Source organism: Myxine glutinosa, chromosome 6 (genome assembly GCF_964187855.1).
Source record: "Myxine glutinosa chromosome 6, kmMyxGlut1.1, whole genome shotgun sequence".
Taxonomy (NCBI): Eukaryota; Metazoa; Chordata; class Myxini; order Myxiniformes; family Myxinidae; genus Myxine; species Myxine glutinosa.
The window spans coordinates 89,070,669-89,093,169 of NC_136266.1; positions in this window are offsets into that span (position 1 = coordinate 89,070,669).

The window sequence follows — 22,501 nt, forward strand, 5'->3', positions numbered from 1 at the left end:
TTTGTTTTGAAATGTCAAATGTGGTTTTTGTTTCTTTTAAAGGTCACATTAACAAAATCTAGAATAATTTCAACAAAATTCCAATGAACTTTTGGTTCTAAGACATCTTGAAAAGTAAGTTCACCCCCACAAAAAAAAATTCCATATTAAATGCCAAGTCTGTATTTTTTTTTTTTTAAAGAAAGATTAAAGTCGCTCCCAACCAGAAAGTAAAACTAGATTTACTTCGCAAATTTGAACAAATAAGCAAGAGCAGACCCGGTCTCAGGCGACGTTTCACCTGTTTCACAGCAGCTGGCTTCCTCAGGCCAATAGACCACAAGTCCCAGCATGTACCGATTTGTATTTACCATGTGGTCGTTTGCGGTCACGTGCCGGTACTCGAGGTCAGATGGAGGTACTAAGGGTTTTTTTTTTTTGCAAACCTCAAGAAAATAAATGTCAAAGCACATCATTGATCGGTTGCTCTGCTCTCTGTTTTTCGTTATTACTCATACGTGATCTGGTGTTGTATGAGTGTGCACGAGCATGTGTGCGCTTGTTGTTGCTGTTGTGTTTCTGGGGCACGACCATGGGTGGTTTAGTGTCCTGGTTGTGTGATTGTTGGAGTTTCTGCTGGGTGTTGTACATCGTGGGCATGGTATTTGGGATCGACTGTTGTTGATGTTTGTTGCTCACTTTATCGAGCTGTTTGTACCATCCAGTTTTTGCCTTTTTTATGAGAGGTATGTATTGTAGATACTTACATCTCCACAATTAGACCAACGTCTGCACTTTTAGACCATTAGATACTCGTATATGTCTACATTTAGACCAGATTTTTGTTAATTAATTGTGTTCACTTTGTCTGTATCGGCTATTTCGTGGTGATTTCAGTCGGGAGGTATTCACGTTGATGACTGATGACGACGAATAAAGGTTTCTAATAGGAGACGGGAGAGGAAACGACGAGGGAGATGAAAGGACAAGCATGTGTTGTTAAATTACAGGAGGCGAATAGTCTGGCAGTGAAACAACCATTTCTCACCTAACCCCTTCTTGCCGGATAAAGTTTTTTTAATGTTGATTATTACTCACAATGGTTTATATTATAAGATCCAGGTGGGTGTAGACCTCTTACCTTTGGGGAAATTGAAGAAAATGACAAAATCCAAGATGGCCGCTATAAAATTAGTAAAATCTTCTTTTCTCCATATTATGGTTACTAATTGACCATAATAAGGGCAGAGAGCTTGGGGCAGAGAGAGAGTTCGGGGATCCGGACCGGGTTTTATAGCTCCTCCCAGAGTCGCACCGGAATATTCGAAACACCTCCCCTGAATGCCGTCGCTGGCCACTCCCCTTGAGCTCCCATTGGCTGCTTGGCGCTTACCGGCCACTCCCCTTCAGCTCCTCCTTTGGGCCTTCCAGACTTGTTCTGGGCAATAGCACATGGCATTCCAGCCCAATGAACAAGGAAGCCTACACTTACTGGCCTGCTTCAACGCATACTAACACAGGAAAGGAGACTATACTTAACATTGAATAAGACATAACTGAACTAAGCGAGGCTACATGTTGTGGTGCAACTAACTAAGAGGGGGGCTTGCCTTTTATTCTCAAAACTGCAACACTATATACCATTTAAGGATACTTGGCGTAACCAATCCATCATGTTACCGCAATATTTCACTTGCAGTCAGACAGAGAAACAAACAAAAAAACAGACAAAGAGTTAAAAATGTCTCATAAAAGTTTCAATTTCAGACACATCAAAATCTCACTTTGCGTGCCTTTTCCTTTGCAAAGTTTGTCACAAATTCAACCAGATCAAGTGCTTATGCCTTGGCATGTTCAATTGATAGAGTTGCCAAGCCAACTAGTCTCTTTTACAACATTGTAGAGCATATGTAAGTTTTTATAACTTTGAGCTTTGAGAAACTACGTTCACCACTTGCCAGTGATACTGGAAGTGTGAGAAGGATCCTTAAAGACCATTAGATACTCGTACTCGACCACCAACCTGCCTCCGGGTCCAGAATCATTGGAATCTCCTGCGATGTAGTCAACGCCGAGGGCCTTTCACTCACTCACCGCAGGCAGGTTGGTGGTCTTTCTGTCTTCTACCGACTCCTCTCCGGCCTTGCTCCCCCAGCTCTCTCTGTGCTCTGTCCCCCCAATATTCCTTCAGGTCGCACAAGATCTGCCTGCAACCCTCTTCTGGTTAAACTGCCAAAGTCTAGGCTCTCTGCTCACCTTCACTCTTTCATTCCCCTTTTCTCCCGCCTCTGGAACAAACTCCCCCACTCCCTTCAATCCCACTCCTCCCTCCAGGTCTTTAAAACAGCTGTTCACCACCATCTCTTATCTTCCCCCATCGAAAACCTTGATCTTTTCTACCCCCGGTAATTCACCCCAGAGTCCTTGCAGTGTTCATATGTTTTAATCCTCTCCCACCTCCCCCCAAGTCCTCCCGATGTCCCTGCTCTCAAATGTTGTGTTTGTGTCCTTCCCCCTCTCTTTTGTGTCCTTCCCCCTCTCTCCCCATCTTGTCTACCGCTCCCCTTGTTTTTTGTGTTTTGTGTGTCGGTTTGTCTTTTTGTGTGATTAATGTTAGCTCTTTCACGAGCCTCGATCTTGTATACAAAAAAAAAAAAAAAAAAAAAAAAAGCAACGGAAACATTAGGCACATTATCCAGGAGTTTTTGTTGTAGTATGAAGAGAAGTACTTATTGTGGCAGCATAGACTTTGGAAGTCTTCGAGCTATTGCTACAAGTTCAGTAATGCACCCCACTGATGTCTGCGCCCTAGGCGGCTGGCTAGTTGGCCTAATGGTAGCGCCGGCCCTGAGTGTCAAGGCTCATGGAAGTAGGAAGAAACACTAAATGGATCAGGATGCACCAAGACAAAAGGAACAGCAGAGAGGGGAGGGGGAACATCAACAGCGGAGTTTTTTTGTTTTGTTTTTTTGTATACTGAATCGAGGCTCATGAAAGAGCTAAAATTGACGGACAAAATAGAGAGAGACTTGGACAAACAATGGGTGTGGGGAGGAATGGGGTGGATGAGATGGATACAGAAGGAAACTCCCCCTCCCCCCACCCCTTCTGCCTTGTCCCCTCCTCATCTCTCTCTTTCCCCCCTCTACCTCTCCCACCATATCTCTCCCCTTCTCCTCTCTCTCTCCCCCTTCTCTCTCCCCCTCTCCTCTCCCTCCCCCTCTCCTCTCCCTCCCCTCCCATATATATTGTTATGGATCTCAGAGACGGCACTCCCCTTAGCAAGGGGGGGTTAATCCCCTTGGCCTGTTAAGCTGGCCGTCTCTAGTCCTGGTACTTATAACGCTCCTTTGCGGGGTGAAATTGGTCAAGGTTATTGGTCAAGGTGTTCTCCCGAATACCTTTACCAATCCCTCCGCAAAGCAGGGAGACAAGTACCACTCGAACCACGGACAAGATGGTAATTGCCGAGCGGTTTAGCAACCCGCAGCTCGAGCCGTTAACAAAGGACTAAACCCGACTATTGCGGGTGGCCAAATCGTGCCACAGGTACTCAATTGAAGACAGGATGAAAGTGATCGGGGGAAAGAAGAAACCAAAGGTAAGAAATAACAGACATATTAACTATATACAAAACCAAAGAAGAAACGAAAGTAATATACAGAAGAAGAAGAAGAAGTTACACAGGGCAGCCTTAAACAGTCTTATATTACCAACGCCCAGGACAGACAAACAGACTCACATGGAAGGGGGATAGCAGGCAGGAATGACTGGAAGAAGGAGAAGGGTCCGTGTGGGACAGCAGGGCTGGAAGGTTCGGACAGAGGCACAGCAAGGAGGTCCGCTCCGGGTCCACGCTCCAGGCTGGAAGCGAACAGCCAGCGGCAGCTTCATGTATTCGTTCTCGCGGTAGGGCTTTTCGAAGCAGCTTGTCAAAGAGCTCTGCGCAGCTTCGTCTCTCTCAGCCAGACCTCACCACGCGCCATCTCCAACCCAAGTCGACTCTCGTTCATCTCCGTAAAAAGGCTTTGCGCTGGCGCTTATATTACATGCCTCCAGATCAATGCGCGCTTCATAGAGCCACGCCCGCGATGGTACCTCGCCAGCCCTGGTTGGTCGGTAAGGGCTTGCTGACTCCACCTCCGATGACGAGTCGACGTGCCACACCTTGTTCTGGCGGCTACGCCCCCTCCTTCCTCGGCTTGACCGCATGGCCAATGGCGGTTTGGGGCCAACAACCGCATCAAGGCAAGGAGCAGCGAACGCTGCTCGACCGTTACTTTGCGGAGACGCGGGTGAGGCGATTGGGGGCTCGACCGTTACTTTGCGGAGACGCGGGTGAGGCGATTGGGGAAATTGAAAGGGGCCTATCTTATTTGATTAATGCAACGCAGATTCACCTATTGGGAACAGATCCTTAACTGAAACACACAATAATGAAATAACTACGGAGAGGTCCTATGGTTTGCTACGTGTTGTACATGGACTAACTAGGGTGTGATCTTTAACAAGCCAATTGATGGGGATATTTACAGAGGAACATTTATAAGGGAAACATTTACTAAAATTTACTAGTGAAGGTTCTAAAAACCGTAACAATATATTATATATATGGTTATTCAAAAATAAGTATACACTTTCAAATTTTTATTTTACAAAAACTACTGTCATTAAATCCATGTTTCATGTACGGATGGAAATGAGATCTATTAGAGTTTTGTTTTTCTCTTCTTGTTTTAATCTTGTGTTTTTTCTTGTTATCTTTTTTTGTTTGTTCCAGGGCAGGTTATGTTCAAAATGGTGGCGAGCAAACAGGAGAAAGCTTTCTGCACCCTGGAATTTACAGAAACCTTTCTTTTTTCTTTTTTGAAGCTAGAATTTACCAGGGTGCATAACACCACCAAGAGAGAGGGAGGTGGACAAACAATGGGTATGGGGAGGAATGGGGGGAGGGGATCAGAACAGGATGTATGGGGTGGACAAGATGGATACAGAAGGAAACTCTCAGGAGGGAAAACTGGAAATTTGGAAAGAGGAGGGATAACTAAATGATCACGTTGCACTGCAACCTTTCATCATAGACTTTCAGTATAGGCGACTGTTATTAACAACGCTGACATCGCTTGTTCAACTTTGTGGTAGTCCTTAGGTTGTATCTTAACGCACTGTTAAACAAAACCAATTCCATGTTGCATTTATACATTTAAAAGGTATCTCGTTTGGTATCATGCTCTTCTTCTGGTTCAATATTGAGTTTTGCCTCTGTGCAGGGCTTTTCAAACGCAGTGTGGGAAACGGCCGCCGAAAACGAGAGACAGCCGAACACACAAACGGACGGACAGACACCACGGTTCACATTGTAGAGATCTCTCATGCATAAATGTTTCCACATGAGGACTGAGTATAAAATGTAAGGGAGATCAAACCAAACAAGTGCAAACGTATTCTAAAATTTGACATATACATGAGTGTAAAAGGATCTGCAGATTGTGAAAATGGTGATTCGAATTGTGAGATGTAAAAAAAAACAAAAACATAAAGGTAAAATAAACTATTAAAGAAAGTTTATACTCTTGGAAAACCTCATCCAATGTTTTTCCATGAGAATGGAGCAAAATAAAAAGCAAGTTTTACCTCGCCTGTAGATTTTAAGATAAAGATATATGCCTGGAGGCCTGCGTTTGTGATTGCTTTATTTATGAGCAGCTTATAACAATGAGCAGGTGAATATTTTGCGGTTTTTCTTTGAAGATTTAGGACTTGTGAGCATTCAATATCTTCTTTTTTTACATGCTGATTGATGATACGTCGTGATGGAAAGCCAATGTGCTGGATCGTCACCCAATGACAGCCTCTAAATCATGCCAGGTAGTGACAGGAGAGTGCAATTCGTGCCTCACGTGGCAGAAACACTCCGATAAAAGGTTACATGTGGGGTATTTGTGAAGTCAGCACATTCTTGAGCAAGACAATGTCTGTATGTGGAAGTGTGATGGTCAAGTCTAGCTGCTGGTTCGGTAAGGTTGGTGGAACCTTGGGGCACAAACTCTTCTTCTTCTTTCATATGTAGCAAAATTGTCTGCTGGCTACTATCATTGGCTGAGGGTGATGATGGTGCAATGCCCTCTTGTAGGTTAGGGCAGGAATTTTGAACTTGGCCATGGTGTGCCGGTGATACCTCACCTAATCTTTGTGAAGGACACCCTGGGGTCTTTAACGTCCACCAACCATGCTGGCACACAGGGCGCCCATATATGGTTCGCATCCATCCGAGGGATGATACACATTGATGAATTACCCTTCCTGTTATAGAATACCAGGCTGACAGTTAATAGCTGGGTCGGGATTCGAACCTAGGCTATACACAGCTTATATGTGGGTGTGCGCACCTCTAGGTTATCCTGAGTGGCACGGACTAAGAGATCTTATTAGAGTAAGACAAACTAAGTGACAAAAGAGATCTTATTGGTCCTGTGCGTTATTCTGTCTGCTTGTCTGTTTGTATTTCAATCGCCTACAGGTCACAATTTTAAATCGATCGTCATGAAACTTTACCAAGTTGTAGATATAATCACAACTGAGAAGCCTATTGATTTTATGGTCAAAGGTCAAATTTCTAAAATCGTCATTTTTCATCCAATTGACTTGAAAAATAAACAACAATTGCATAGTGCCTCACTGAATTGGAGAACCAACTATTTTTAATGCCAAAAGGTCAAAGGTCAAGGTCAAACTTTTAAACACTGATTGCATAGTGCATCAATGAATTGGGGAAATAACGATTTTGACGTCAAAATAACAGCTCAAGGTCAAACTTTTAAAATCATCAATTTTCATCTGAAAAATAATTAATCAATTTTTACTTAATTGACCTGAGCATTGATTAAGATCATTAGTATTGATTCAACGGGCAAGTTGATGTAGCCATGGCAACTTCTTTTTGGGGTGGGAAGTGGATTTTGCAATTATCGTGCTCTGCATGGCGCCTTTCTTGTTAGTTTGTTTGTGAACAGGATATGTCAAAGTTGGAGATGGATTCAGATGAAATTTGGTGCAGATATTGCGTATGTGACGAGGGCAAAATAATACGATTTTGGTGAAGATCTGGTTCTTATCTGGATCAGAGAATTTTTTAAGTGATTCTTCACCACTGAGTGATAGGGCCAAACCCAATATATACAGTCACATGAAAAGGTAAGTACAGCCCATGTAAAGTTTTGACTTTTTCAACATATTTCAACATCCAGCTATTTGATCTTCATTGCAACAATATTGATAGATAAAGGTGATATAATATAACAAATATCATGAAACATTTACATTTTGTAGTCCATTGTATAATTTAAATAAACATAAATGCAAATTTCGCATGTGGAAAAAGTAAGTACATCCCATGAAATGTTTATCTTTTTAACATATGTGGACATATCAACAGTTGATCTTCATTTAAACAGTATCTATTGATAAAGGTGATCTAATTGAACAAAAAACTATGACTAATTGACTTTGCAATAATTTATTAAACAACAAATTAAGATGTTTGAGGGGTTTCTTGCATGCACAGCTCGTTTCAAATCCCCCCACAACATCTCGATGGGATTTAGATCCGGGCTTTGACTTGACCATTCCAGAACCCTCCATTTCTTTCTTTTCAGCCATTCCTTGGTGGATTTACTGGTATGTTTAGGGTCATTGTCATGTTGCAAGGTCCACCTTCGGTTGAGCTTCAACTTTCCGACAGATGGCCTCACATTATCCTCAAGCATCCTCTGGTAGAATGAAGAATTCATAGTGGATTCTATGATGGTGAGCTGCCCAGGCCCTGATGCAGCAAAGCTGCCCCAAACCATAATATTTCCACCACCATGCTTTACAGTTGGTATCAGGTTCTTGTGGTCAAATGCTGTCTGGTTTTCGCGAAACATGTCTTCTGGTACTGTGGCCAAATAGCTCTACCTTTGACTTATCTGTCCAGAGCACATTGTTCCAGAAGTGCTGGTCTTTGCCTAGGTGTTCATTGGCAGACTTTAGTCTTGCCCTGATGTTCTTTCTGGACAGCAAAGGTTTCCTCCTGGCACACCTCCCATGTAGATCAAATTTGTGCAGCCTCTTTCTAATGGTAGACTCGTGCACTTTGACATCAACAGTGGCAAGAGCTACCTGTAGGTCCCGTGATGACATTCTGGGGTTCTTCGAGACTTCTTTCAGCATCTTGCGGTCTGCTCTCGGGCTGAACTTGCTGGGGCGGCCTGGCCTGAACATGTTGGCAGTTGTTTGGATTCTTCTCCACTTGCAGATTATCTTCCGGACAGTCGAATGATTGATTTCAAATTGTTTGGAGATCTTTTTAAAGCCCTTCCCAGACTCGTAGGCATCTATAACCTTCTTTCTGAAGGCCTCAGAGAGCTCTTTTGATCTAGGCATGGTGACGCCACACTCTTCAACAACAAAGAACAAACCAAACTAAATGTCTGAGGTTTAAATAAGACAGGTTCTTCCAAGATCCTCTCTAACGATGTTCTAATCATTTGCACCTGAGCTGGTGCACCTGATTCTAATTTTAGGTATTTGAAGTAGTGATTAATGTCGGCGTGTACTTACTTTTTCCACATGCGAATCATTGATGTTTATTTAAATTATACAATGGACTACAAAATGTAAATGTTTCATGATATTTGTTATATTATATCACCTTTATCTATCAATATTGTTGAAATGAAGATCAAATAGCTGTATGTTGAAATATGTTGAAAAAGTCAACTTTACACGGGGTGTACTTACTTTTTCACGTGACTGTATAGCACGATATCTTGAAAAGTTGGGGAAGGATTTAGACGAAACTTGGTGGACACGTTGGGTGTGTTACATGGACGAATCAATTCGATTTTAGTGAAGATCCAAATCCGGATCCGAATATGAGAATTGAAAAAAATGTAAGTGATTCTTCTCCATTGCGTGAAAGGGCCAAAATCGATATATAACACGATATTTCTAAAAGTTGTGGACGGATTATGTCAAAACTTCGTGGATGAGTTGGTTAGGTGACAATAACAAGCCGATCAGATTTTCATTCAGATCTGGATCGAGATCTGACCTATCAATGGGATACAAAACGCAATCTGTTCAGCCTGGCGGACGGCTGCGCTCTATTGGGTGCCGTTCTAGTTTTACTGTGGATTTATTTTTATAACCCAACTGGTTCACTTTTGTCGTCCATGCAGTACAAGTTATTTCGTTTTGGTTAAGGTATCATTAAAGTATGCATGCGCAGTTCATATGGCGACACAGGCTTAGAGGAAAGAAGAGATGGGGTAGACGTGGGTGGAGGGTGGTGGCTGTTTACCCAATTCATTGCTTGGATATGCAATCTATTTCCTCTCTCTGGATAGAACGAACTCTCACGACGTTTGAGCAATCTTTTCCCAGAAGGTTTCGAGAAATAAATTCTCTACTTTGTTTCGTGGGTCAAGTGTTAAAGGAAAAGAGCAGCTGTTTCCGTCTCAAATTTCCAAATCCATTTGCGACCATTAATTGTCTTCCTAATAGCTTTCTTCAATATGGCGTGTTCGCAACAGCTCACTGAAGTGTCACTGGAAGATTTTCGTGACGGTTTGTCACCAGGACAGTGACGAACCTTCAGTGAGACGGTGCCAAATGTCAACAGATGGCCACTTACCCTCCGACGATGAGAGGGTCAGGAGAGATTGTGTAATGAAGACAACACAGGGACACTTCTTTTACAATGTCTCAGCTTAAGTCAAATACAATACTGTCAACGGCTCTCTTGGGCATCAAAGAGCATCCTGGTATTCAATGCACCACCAATCAAAATGTCTGATCATTTCCATCAATATGTGTTAGACTAGAGGCAAAATCTGAAAAGGGGCCTAGAAATCACTTTAGGGAGTACGGAATGTTAGGAGCTGGCATCCATGTCAGACTGTTAAAGTGGTTCATAGTGAACATATTTCAAGTGGATGCCCATCAAATTTGGCCTTTTTAAATATTATACAGCCAAAACAAAGTGGCCGCCATTATCGAAAACTCCGGATTGTAATAAAATTACACAACTTTGTATTTATACAGGATAACAATGAAATTTGCTGTATTTGGACATATTATAATAATACACACATCTTCCTCAAACGATCTAAGTGATATTTTATCTATTTCTTTCCCTATGGAGAGACAAACATGAAAAAATGCTCTGAAAATCTAAGAAAATTACATCTTGATGCATTATATTGAGCTTGTACAAATGTACGGACATACTTTGATGAAGTTCGTTTGATTTCAAAAAAAAACTGTGTTGGGATAATATTAACATCAGTCTTCGGTGGTGTAGTCCGAGTCATCTTGGGCACTGTTCAAAGGATTCCGACACGTTCCGTCAGCGCAACCACAACCAGCGGTACATCTTAGCTCCTTAAGACGACAACTGCATCTGTGAGATTCGCAATTCTTACACTGGCATTGTGTAAGCTTGAGGTAAACCTCTGGAAATGGTTTATCACTCATCAAATGAGGAAGTATATTTCCAGTTGTACCGTCCTTGTTCCATCCATTTCCCACCGGGGAAGATATATCTGGTTGTGCGATCAGTGAAGAGAGCCAAATTGTACACTGATGGTGTGCTCGCTTGATATGCAGCTTCAGAGAAGATCGGGTTGGTGGCAACTTCTCTGGTTCTTTGTGACCTTTGAGGAACATTTTGAAACGCACGTCATTGATGTTTGTGTTGTTATCATTGTTTGAATACAGTCTGCAGATGAAGCTCTCTACATCTGTCAGTGTTCTTTCAGTAAGTGTGCCGCGTCCGAGCCCGTCCAATAAGGGACAGTTCTTGATGAACGTTTTCCATGCTATTGTTTTGCCAATGCCACAAAATTGACTGACTGTCGCAGCCCGAGAGGGCATGGAATGCTGGAAGATTGTGGCGGGGAGCTGGATCAAGGTCTACAGCGTGCACAGCAACAAAGCTCCGTTGCTTCGCTGTTCCCGTTTGCAACCAAAGCTCTCCAGATAAGTCACTGGCAAAGTGAACGAGGAGAACAAGGACGTCTGTGTCCCTGGAACAAATGATCAGACGCTCAAACCCAAGATCTGTCACAGACTTGGCGTGTAACAATATTCTGGTATCAGCTTCATCGTGGTTTGATTTGAGGGAGTTGACGTCCGTTCCACGGGATGACTCAACCGCCGTTCGGTCATGGAATCCGCCAGATGTCACGACTTCACGATTCGGTTGAGTCGACCTTGCTTGACGAATGAGCTCCATGCTCAAAAAGTGTTCCAGGTCTTGCTTGTTTTCTGGGAGGTCAATAAATTGCCTCCAGTTGACGGGTAATGGCACATCCCTGTTGTCCACTTTGCGACGTATTGGCCGGGTTTTCCCGGTCCGTAAAATCCGAGTGGTGTCCTTGATGGTATGTGCTTCATACCTATCAAACACAACGTCAACTCTGGAGCAAGTGTCACTGAAGTGACTGAAGACAGAGGCTACGAACCGGTCTGCGAGTTGTCCAAAATTGTGGGCATTTGCAGGTTTGCCGATTGCTTGAACAAGTGCCTGGCCATCGATGATTACACACGTTTTCAGATTTGCTGTCGGCGGCTCTTTCTCTACAGTTGTTCTTGTCTGAAGGATATTTCCGAGAGCTGCTTTGTTTGTGGATCGCATTGCTCCGGATGTGTCTGCAAGTGATAGAGGAACCGGCGAAAGTTCATGGCTGAGGATTTCCTTCAGGTCCACCTCGCGTCCAGCTTCTTTTGAAACAAGCAAGCATTGAAAGAGGTTACGGTCTGCTTTGACGAGTTTTTGTTTCAGAGTCGAATTTTTGTTCTGGACCTGATACATGCTTTTCAGCGTCAGGCTTTTCGACTGTCTGAGCTTGTCATGGAATCCCACTTTTTTCGTGATGAGACGTAAGCCCACAAATTCTTTCAATTTGTCTTGCCCTTGTGCATGTGCTGTCAGAAGACATTCCGTTATTTGAGGAGAAGCTACATCTCGAGTGGCCAGGCTAACGACAGCTAGATTTTGGTGTTGAAAAATGCCGAATTTCTTCAGTTGGTCGACAATCTTCTGAACATCTTCCTTGTCCCGCTTTAGTCTTGAGGGTCCGGCTTCTTTTACATAAGAAGGGTTGTAGTCTTCATCTGTAGCATGCATGTCCAACATGGCGCTTGTGTCGTCCCAAACGTCTAGAAGCGTATAGATTTCACCTCGGGCCAGTCCAGTCGATACTTCAGATGCGACTTTCTCAAAGCAGATATCTCTGGACGTTTGAGTTGTGCTTGTACTAGATTTCGATGCTTTTCTATTGAACTGTACATAACACTTAAGATGATACCTGGCATCAGCAGCCACGAGATCACTTACTCCTGCCAGGCGACACCGCAACACAGGGTCTGTTTGAGCTCCTTGGAGAATTTTGTCAGAAACATCAAAGGTAGCGACCAAATACGTTTGTTTGCAACTTTTCTCTTGGCAGAAAAAGCACAAATCAGTGTCCATAATGGACAGTTTACTGCGTAGAGATGGTCTCGGTGGTGAACTTGTCTCAGGTGCACTGCTTGAGGTGGCAAGAGTGCTTTCATATTTTTTCCTGAGTCGAGTTATTTTGAACGAACTTGTAAACGTCGAATAGCAGTCTTTGTGATTCAGGACTTCAGTCTGTTTTGTGATTTCCTTAAAGTCAATGTTTTGAATTCTTTCAACAGTGTGCCAGTTCTCAGAGTCATTGTACTTCTTGCGCTCTGCAGCGGCTTCACGGACTCTTTGAATTCCGGCGTCTCCGAGGTTTCTCGTTGGTTTCTTTGGGTCTCTGTTTTGACAGAAGATGCAGAGGGTCCAGTCAGTACTTGTGTCAGAACTCCGCTTTTGGCTCTGGCATTTTACCTTGGATTCCATGTTGAAGCTCAACTCAGTTCACCACATCCTGCAAACATCAGAAATTGCATAATATGATAGCCAGTTTCTGCCGGCATTTTTACGTGGCGTCCCGACCGTGCCGTCCCATTACTGCCGTAATGTCGAATCCTATAAAAAATTGAAATTTGTGCAGCCCGACTTCACGATAGCCGGACTGCGGGTTGTAGGTATCAAACTTTTCAATCAGCGTTTTCCCGTCGCAAAGATGTCCGTGTTCAAGCCAAAAAAGATCAATGCTGCACCTGTATAGCTGGTGAAAAGCTGAAGTTCATCTCAAACATCGGTCATCGGTCTGAACATCAGGCAACACTGACGCTGAACGGAAGCGGAAACACCGGAAGTGAAGCTGACCTGATAACGAGGCACTTCCGGCCACGCCCAACATGGTGGATACGAACAGAAAATACGTGAATCTTTCCATAATGAGTTTCAAGTTTGTGAGAGGTTTAACGCCTAATGATTTGGTGAAATTATGTTTTAAACACATATGCTAAAATCACATTATGCTAAAATAATTTATTATATAATAAATGATTTTAACATGTGATTAAAACATAATATCTTTGCATCAATATATTTAGGACAATTCATATATTTAGAACAATTCATAGGTATCAATGAGATACAAATGCAACATTTCAGAACCATATTTTTGGTAAAGGTTAACATATTTTTCTTAATAGTCAAATCTGACTATTGTATATATGTAAATATGCACATAACTTTATCAAATATGTATAGTTTGGCATGATATTTGCAGGACATCTTACTGGTATCACTGGAGTAAAATATACCAAACTACACAAACATACCCACAGTAAAAGTCAAGATAAGTCGCGTGATTTGAAAATTAACAGAGTTCAGCTTTGAGATTTTTTGTACATTTTTGTGACTGATCTGTATATAACTTTATCAATTCGTTATGGAATGGCCTAATACTTCTTGGACACTTTACTGGTATTGCTGCGATGATATATGTCAAATTTCAGAACCACAGCTTCAGTACAACTGAAGTTATCAGACATTTTCTAAGTTATACATTTTCTATTTGTCCGGCCATTTTGTTTTTGGTATAAAAAAATTAAAAAGGCCCAAATCAATGGGCATCCACCTGAAATATGTTCAGTATGGGTCATATTAACTAGCTGACATGGATGCCTGCTCCTAACATTCCGTACCCCCTGAAGTGGAATTTGAACATTTTTCCACCAGTCTATGTGGACAGATAGACAGATAAATGAAAAATCACTCGGAGCAAAAAGGAACAAAGTATAATGGCACTTGGTAGAACGCATACCTCCGCCACGCTGAACAGTCTATGTTTTATATCCCATTGATAGGCTGGATCTAAACCAAAATTTGAACCAAAATCTCAAATCCACCTAGTTTTGTCATAACCCATCCACAACTTTTTGAGATGTTGTTGACCTTTGGCCTATGTTTCTCTCAAAAATAGTTGGCGGTTGAATTCAGTTGGCTGATATGCAAATCGCATTCAAATTTCAAGTCATTCAGATGAAAATTGAGGATTTTACCAGATGTAAATGTTGTTGACCTTTGGCCTATGTTGACGTTTTGGCCAATGCTGATCTCAAAAATATATGGTGGTTGAATTAAGTTAGCTGATATGCAAATCATATTCAAATTTCAAGTCAATCGGATGAAAATGAGAATTTTAGAAATTTGAAATTGTTGACCTTTTGGCCTATGCTGACCTTTTGGCCTATATTGACCACCAAAATAGTTGGTGGCTGTATTCAGTTAACTGATATGAAAATCCTATTTAAATTTAAGTCAATCGGATGAAAATTGAGGATTTTAGGAACTTGAAAAAAGTGGTTGACCTTTGGCCTATGTTGACGTTTTGACCTCAAAAATAAATAGGATTCTGTCGGATCACCAACTCTACCATTTGGTGCAGATTCCTGAATATCGGTTTAAAATTGTGAACTGTAGGCAAGTATTAGTGAGCAGACAGACAAACACACACAAACTGGAGTGATCAACATACTTGTCAAAAAAAGAAAAATTGCCAAGTATCAAGATGACGTGCACAGCAGATACTTGCGAAATCGAAATAAACAACATGCTTCCAGGTTTTCATTGGAGAACCAATTCAGTGACCCGATAGGCAAATTCTGTTCCACCTTGTAGAATACCCAGCCTCCAGGTTACACCTTACTTGCTGAAAAAAATATAGTCTGTGTATTGCAAGGTTGGGTGTGCCTGTCAAACTTTACTTCGCAGTCTGCACCTGTCTATTCATGAATGTGCTCTTCATTTCAGACCAAGGTGGGTGGTTCGTGTGCTGCCACCCGGCTGCTGGTTGCATCATTTTTCTGTGGGCTGATGCACTGCCTCTCGATAACCAGTTATCATGGTACTCATTTTGCCGACCTCGGAAGGATGACTGGCTGAGTCAACCCCACCTGGTGCTAATTCAACAAGAATCGAACTCAGGACCTTATGATCCCAAGCCTGCCACCCTAACCATTAGGCCAGACCAAGGTGAGACGAAGGAAGCTTCAACCAAAGCCAATCTCCATGCCTATAGCATAATGTCGTGACCTTTGGGATTTTGCTTGAACCAACACCCAACGCGAATTTCTCTGCTTGCCCTAGAGCGATCAGCTACACCCTGTTCACAATAATAACCTTGTATGGCCATAATGAAAGGGATATTGCTGATCACAAATGGGTGCAAAGATAGGGTGTGACCGACAAAGAAATGCTTTGTGATACAAGCCCCAGAGACCATTCATTCCATTGCTTCTTAAATTTTCTAGGGAGTGGAAGTGCATTTGGCAACTACAAACTGAACCTGCTCGTTTGTTGTCCTCACCTTACTAGGTTATGTCGACCCACACCAACCGCCATCCCACAAAATACGGTGCATGCACGTAGACACACACGCACACACACACAATTTGGTTGGATTGATTATATCATTGATTTGATTGAATGTCAGGCTTGGCCAGCCGGTTCGTGAAAGAATTTGCCCAGAAACTTTCTCTGGTTGTCCCCACTAGAAGGTGGACAACATTGGGGCCGTCAAAGTTGTATTAGTAGCAATAGTGCCATTCATCATTCCTTTGCCTCGCGTTTTTCTTCTTGTTAACAATTTCAGCTGTGAATGCATTATGGATTACAAACTCCCTTTTTATACTGAATTCAGATGAAACAAGCATTCTGAGTATTGCGCTGCAATACATGTCCCCTACCGGCAATCTGTCGTCCGGAAAACTGTTGGGGAAATTACCAAGGGTTATTTACCCACAGGTTCTGAATCGTTCCCAATCGCTAATTACCTCAGGATGGGCTCACCTGTGATTCGCACTCGGGACTTCGATTTATACACCTTGCAGACAGGTAAGCAGAAGCACGAGAAAATAAGTTGTTGATAAAGAACCTTTCGAGTCGCTAAATATCAGTAATTTATTATATTTTCCGGTTCATGATCAATGATCGATGTGTATATGATAAGTTATATGTGTATGTTATATTGTATGTTAGTTATATGTGTATGTTATATGTGTATGTTAGTAGTTAGTATATATGTTATATATGTGTATGTTATATATGTGTATGTTATATATGTGTATGTTATATACGTGTATGTTATATATGTGTATGTTATATATGTGTATGTTATATACGTGTTGTGATAAGTTACATTATTCCTTTGTTAATATATATATATATATATATATATTAGATATATATACACACGCATCGTTACTGAGGAACGGGTTTGTTTTAGCTGAGGATAATGGCTGTACCTGAGTTGATGTTGCTCAGCTTGGCTCCGCCCCTCCCGAAAGCACGCGCTGTGTCGCGCTGTTGAAGTTCGCGAGACGAGGCTGAGGGCGCGCGGTGCGGCTTGAGGAAAAACTCTGGAATAAACAAGAGATATCCATTTTTTAAAATATTTTCGTTTAATTAACGGTATCTGCCAAACCACGTGCCCTATCGCAAATTCCAAAAGGAAATTTTAGAGCTGAACAGATTTGTGAAGTTTCCCCTCGATTGGATCAAAAATGAGGGAGGAGCTCGGTTTTAAAGGTTCATCCTTAAAAACGTCATAACTCTGAAACCATGTGACGAATGACGTCATGCTCGCTGACTTTTTTTTGTTCGTCATGGGTATGCGATTCTTTCTGCAAAGTTTGGCCTCGATCTGTTCAGCCGTTGCAGAGAAAAAGGGGGTTTCGTGTTTTCATGAAAAACAATATGGCGGCCGAACCACGTGACCTGTGACGTCATAATTACCATTAAAATATTCTACAGACCGAGTCCCCCCTACGGTGAAAATTTGATCTCAATCGGTCCTATTATTGCAGAGAAAATGGTTTTTAAATGAAATTAAAACTTAAAATGGCACTGAGTTAAGGATCATCAGAATTATCAGAATTCCCAAAGTTCAAAGTGCCATAACTTTGTTAAAAATGATCGAAACGTCGTGAAGTTCGAACTTGATCTGTAACTTATCATGAGGAAACCATGTGCCAAGTTTGAAATCATTAGCATTAAGCGTTTAGAAAAAAAAGTCCGGAAAACTGTTCTTTGCATGACGGACTGACGGACTGACTGACGGACGGACTGACGGATGGACTGACGGACTGACGGATTGACAGACGGAGGGACGGCGTGCAAACCTATAATCCCCTCCGGTGTACACCGGTAGGGGACTAATAAGCAATATTAACTCTTTGGATCAAAAACTTACAGGGTCCTAAGATTCTGAATGTATAAACATTATGAAAAATTTGTTGGGAGTTAGCTGTTGGAGTGTCGCTAACTCCTCAGTCACATTTGCTCTACGGCTAGGATACGGCGGCCGTACCCCCCCTAAATTGACAGAAACGTGCGGCGGCCGCAGAGTTTCTGAGGTGGCCTCAGGTTGGCCCTAGGGCGTATGGCTATCTTTTACAGGCCGTAGGGGTCGCCGTGGAATTATAGCGCGGACTTATAACTTTTTTCATTTCTAGGTTGGCCGCAGCAATTCGACAAGCCATAGCCATGACGATATGAGATATGATATACATATGAAACAGAACTGGTATATATACCCACTCGTTACCGTCTGTCTGGCCGCACGTTCGTCTTAGGGCCCCCCTGCAGTCACCTTGCGGGCACCTTGAGGCTACCTTGCGTCTGCCTTGAAAATTCTATGGCCGCCGCAGGGACGCCCTAAGGTCACCGTGCGACATCAAATCAAAGACCGTACGGCACCCCCACGTTTTCGGTCTCCACAATTTCTAAATACCCCGTGCGGCTACCCGAAAAATAAAAACATATGTGACTGCTACATTGTGTGACCGTGGAAATACTGCGGCCGCCCTATAATTGCTAGTGGCCGTAGATTTTTTAGACCCTACGGCCGCCGAGCCAAATGTGACTGAAGCATAAGAAACCCAGATACGTTTTGGGAGAGGGAAATCACTTGCCTTCAGGGGATGTGTATATATTCTGGTGTGTGTGTGTGTGTGTGTGTGTGTGTGTGTGTGTGTGTGTGTGTGTGTGTGTGTGTGTGTGTGTGTGTGTGTGTGTGTGTGTGTGTGTGTGTGTGTGTGTGTGTGTGTGTGTGTGTACTCACACATACACTTAAACATACACATACGTACACTCACAATCGGAGTCTGCCTGGTACGTAAGACATCAGCCATTATAAAGCTCGCAGTGTTAGTGTGAGAATTCTCTGATGATATCCCAGACTCAATAGCTCAGTGGGCTGTCACCGAGTAAGTGATTAGGTTTGTGGGTTCCAGTCCTGGGTTGAGTCAGAAATTTTTGACACTCGGCCCATTCAGGAATTTATTCGTTTGTTAATATATATATATATATATATATGTATATATACATATATATATATATACATATTTATATATATACATATATATATATATATATATATATATATATATATACATATATATATATATATATATATATATATATATATATATATACACACACACACACACACACACGCATCGTTACTGAGGAACGGGTTTGTTTTAGCTGAGGATAATGGCTGTACCTGAGTTGCTGTTGTCATGCTTTACACCAATCATAATATACAAACAATTATTTTGCACAAATTTATTTGTGGTGTTTTTGATATTACATTTTTATAAACAATTTAGGTTGAAGATTTAGGTTGAAAAAATATATAATAAATAAAAAAGAACCCCTCAGCACATACATACGGGAGGGTTCGGAGCAGACTGGAAGTTTGGGACGACTACACCTCACCACCACGTAATTCAAAACATCTCACCACCACGTAATGAAAAACACCTCACCACCACGTAATGAAAAACACCTCATCACCACGAAATTCAAAACATCGCACCACCACATAATTCAAAACACCTCATCACCACATAATTCAAAGCAACTCACCACCACACATAATTCAAAGCAACTCACCACCACACATAATTCAAAGCAACTCACCACCACACATAATTCAAAACATCTCACCACACATATTTCAAAACAACTCACCACCACACATAATTAAAAATACCTCATCACCATATAATTCAAAACACCTCACCACCACGTAATTCAAAACATCTCACCATCACGTAATTGAAAACATCTCACCATCACGTAATTCAAAACATCTCACCATCACGTAATTCAAAACACCTCACAGCCACTTTAGTAAAAACACTTCACAACCATGGTAATAAAAGTTTGAGGAAGTAGTTCAGTGACAACACAGACACTGATCATATATGTAGATGTATAGACAGATGACTGTACCTGAGTTGCCATGGTTTAAACTGACGTTCCGCAACCTATAGGTCGCGACCCAATGTTTGAGTCGCGAAGGATTTTCAATGAGTCACACGATCGTTTCAGAAATCGCGGGAAAAAAACTTTATCGACGATCTACTTCTCCCGACTGAACAGAACAGAGATCAAACGAACGCCGACACAAACTTTATAGTGTGGACTCTTCTACTGCGCTGCACCGATGTACCACGATGTACCGCGCGTGCATCCGGTCAGTCAGATCATACGTTTAGTTTCCGACACGCGAATGTCCATTGCTTTTCATTCGAAAGATTGAACTGTGAGCGTAAGGTACTCGCCATGGCTAGAAAGTATCAGCCTGTGTTCCTGAACTATAGGTTCACCTTGAATATCGATAAGCACAATGTTCATCGACCACAGTGTGTGATATGCCTTGACGCGTTGGCCAACGAGTCCCACAGGCCCCAAACACTGAAACGGCACCTCGAGAAGAAACATGGAGATCATGTCAACAAGTCGCGGGAGTTTTTTCTCCGGAAAGAACGCGAGATGAACAACAGCAAGTCAGTAATGAGTTCGGCTGTTTTTCCGTCGAAGGGACTGACCAAAGCCAGCTACCTGGTGGCGAAGGAGATAGCCAAAGAAAAGAAAGCGTACACTATTGCGGGTAAGTTTTTTGTTTTTTTTCGGAAAAGCATTTCACTGCATTGGCGGTTTGTAGGTTCATAAAGTAATACATGGCGCTGTAAGTATAGTTAAATTTAGTTTTTCATTTCGTGCGCCTGCGCAAATGATTTGACGAATACTTTCCTGTTGATCCACGTGTGGAGAAGAAGTGGATCCGAGACCCTTATTGAGTCGACGTTCAGCAGTGCTGCAACTTGTCCAACAGATTGAAAGAGGACTTGCTCGACATTGTCCGACGGTACTCTTGAGACACTGTTCAGGAAGGACACTTTAGTAAAGTTTTGGCTGACAGTGTCTCATGAGTACCCAGAGATTGCACATCTCGCGGTAAAGTTCCTGATGCCATTCACGACGACGTGGATGTGTGAGGCAGGTTTCTCAACGGTGACATATCTGAAGTCCAAGTATCGAAACAAACTGGAGACAGTGGCCCTGTGCGCCAACCTGAGAATCGCATTGTCGCCGCTTCAAAGCCGAATCGATGATCTCGGAGCCAATATGCAAAGTCGACCATCGCACTGATGTGGATAATCCACATCAACAATGTTGCTAACGGAACATTTGAATTAGGCTTGTAAGTTTCACTTTCGGGTTTAATCAGTGAAAGTTGTTTATTTAATGTTGTTCATAATAACGGAACATTGAACCTGGATATTAAGTTCAGATGCATTTCGGGTTTTTTCAGTAAAAATTATTCTTGTTTTGTTTATCAGTTCATGTTACATTTTAAGTTCATCATCTATTCACGATGAAGATTCAAATAAAGTTCCAACACCTTATCTTGGCGTGTCACTTTAATAAGTAAAGTTTTATTCTTTTTCACAAAAGATACACCGCCAATGAATGTTGTGACATTCATCTTCATCTTCATCATCTTTTTCATCTTCATCATCATCTTCAACTTCTTCATTAAATGTTCATCCGGATTCATCGTAGGGGCGGATTCCTCTCTTCCGAAGCTGCTAACAAGGCAGGGAGTTTACGCCTGATTGGCTGACAATAATATCAAGTGGGCGGTGTCTGTGATCGAAGTCGCTGCTCATTCTCAAGAGGGGCGTGGTCTCTCGCTCTCTCTCCTCATGGTCGTGGAGATCCGTATCCAATAAGTACAGTGCTTGGTATGATTGTCGTCACTTTGCTTTATTGTTCAATTACGAATTGTACTACTATACAAAGATGATGAACCGAACCCTTACCAAGATATTAACGTCATAAGCAATCGATATTTCCGTGACGGTTTGTGGGGGGTGGGGGGGGGGGGGGGTTCGATGGGTTGCGACTGGATGCCTGGGTTTTTTATTGGGCCCTGGGCTAAAAAGGTTGCGGAACGCAGGTTTAAACCAATCATAATACAAACAATTACTTTGCACAAACGTTTTTGTAATGTCCGTGATATTACATTTTATAAACAAATGAAGTTGTAGATTTAAGTCGAAAAAAAAATTTGGTTACAAAAAAACAATTTTCTTTAAAAAAATATACCCTTAGGACAAACACGTGGGGGAGGCAGTTGCATACAATAAGTTTGGTACGATTTCACAAAAGTTTGAGGGAGTAGTTCGGTTACGAGACAGACACTGCACAGATATATATATATATATATATTGTTGCGGTTTTGAGAACCCACACAGGTAACATCATTAAAGGTTAAAGGTTGCACCCCATAGTTAGGCCACATGCAACACGTAGGTCACCTTAGAACGTTAGTTATTTCTTAGTATATGTGAAGATAAGGCCATTTCCAATAGTTGCATCTGCGTTGTGTAACACAAATAAGAGTAGGCCCCGTTCATTTTGCAGCCCTCCCTCCATTCAACTCCATTGAGCACTATCAAGTCTGCACCCCATTGCCCCTCGCGGTTTGTTACGCGTTGGGCCGGTAGCGTTCGCTGCCCTTGGGCTTTCGCTCCAACCAGCCCAAATGCCACGAGGTAAGGCCCGAAAAGGGGGCGGAGCGCAAGGGTGGTGGTGTGGCCATGTCAGGCAGCCATCAAGGGCGGAGCCGGTAAGACCTCATCAACCAATCAGGGCTGAGGCGACATCGCCTGACAGGGTGTGGCTAGAGATTCCAGAGGGTTCGTTGGGCGTGGCAATAAAACCCATTGCGCGAGGCCCCCACCTCAGCTATGAGAA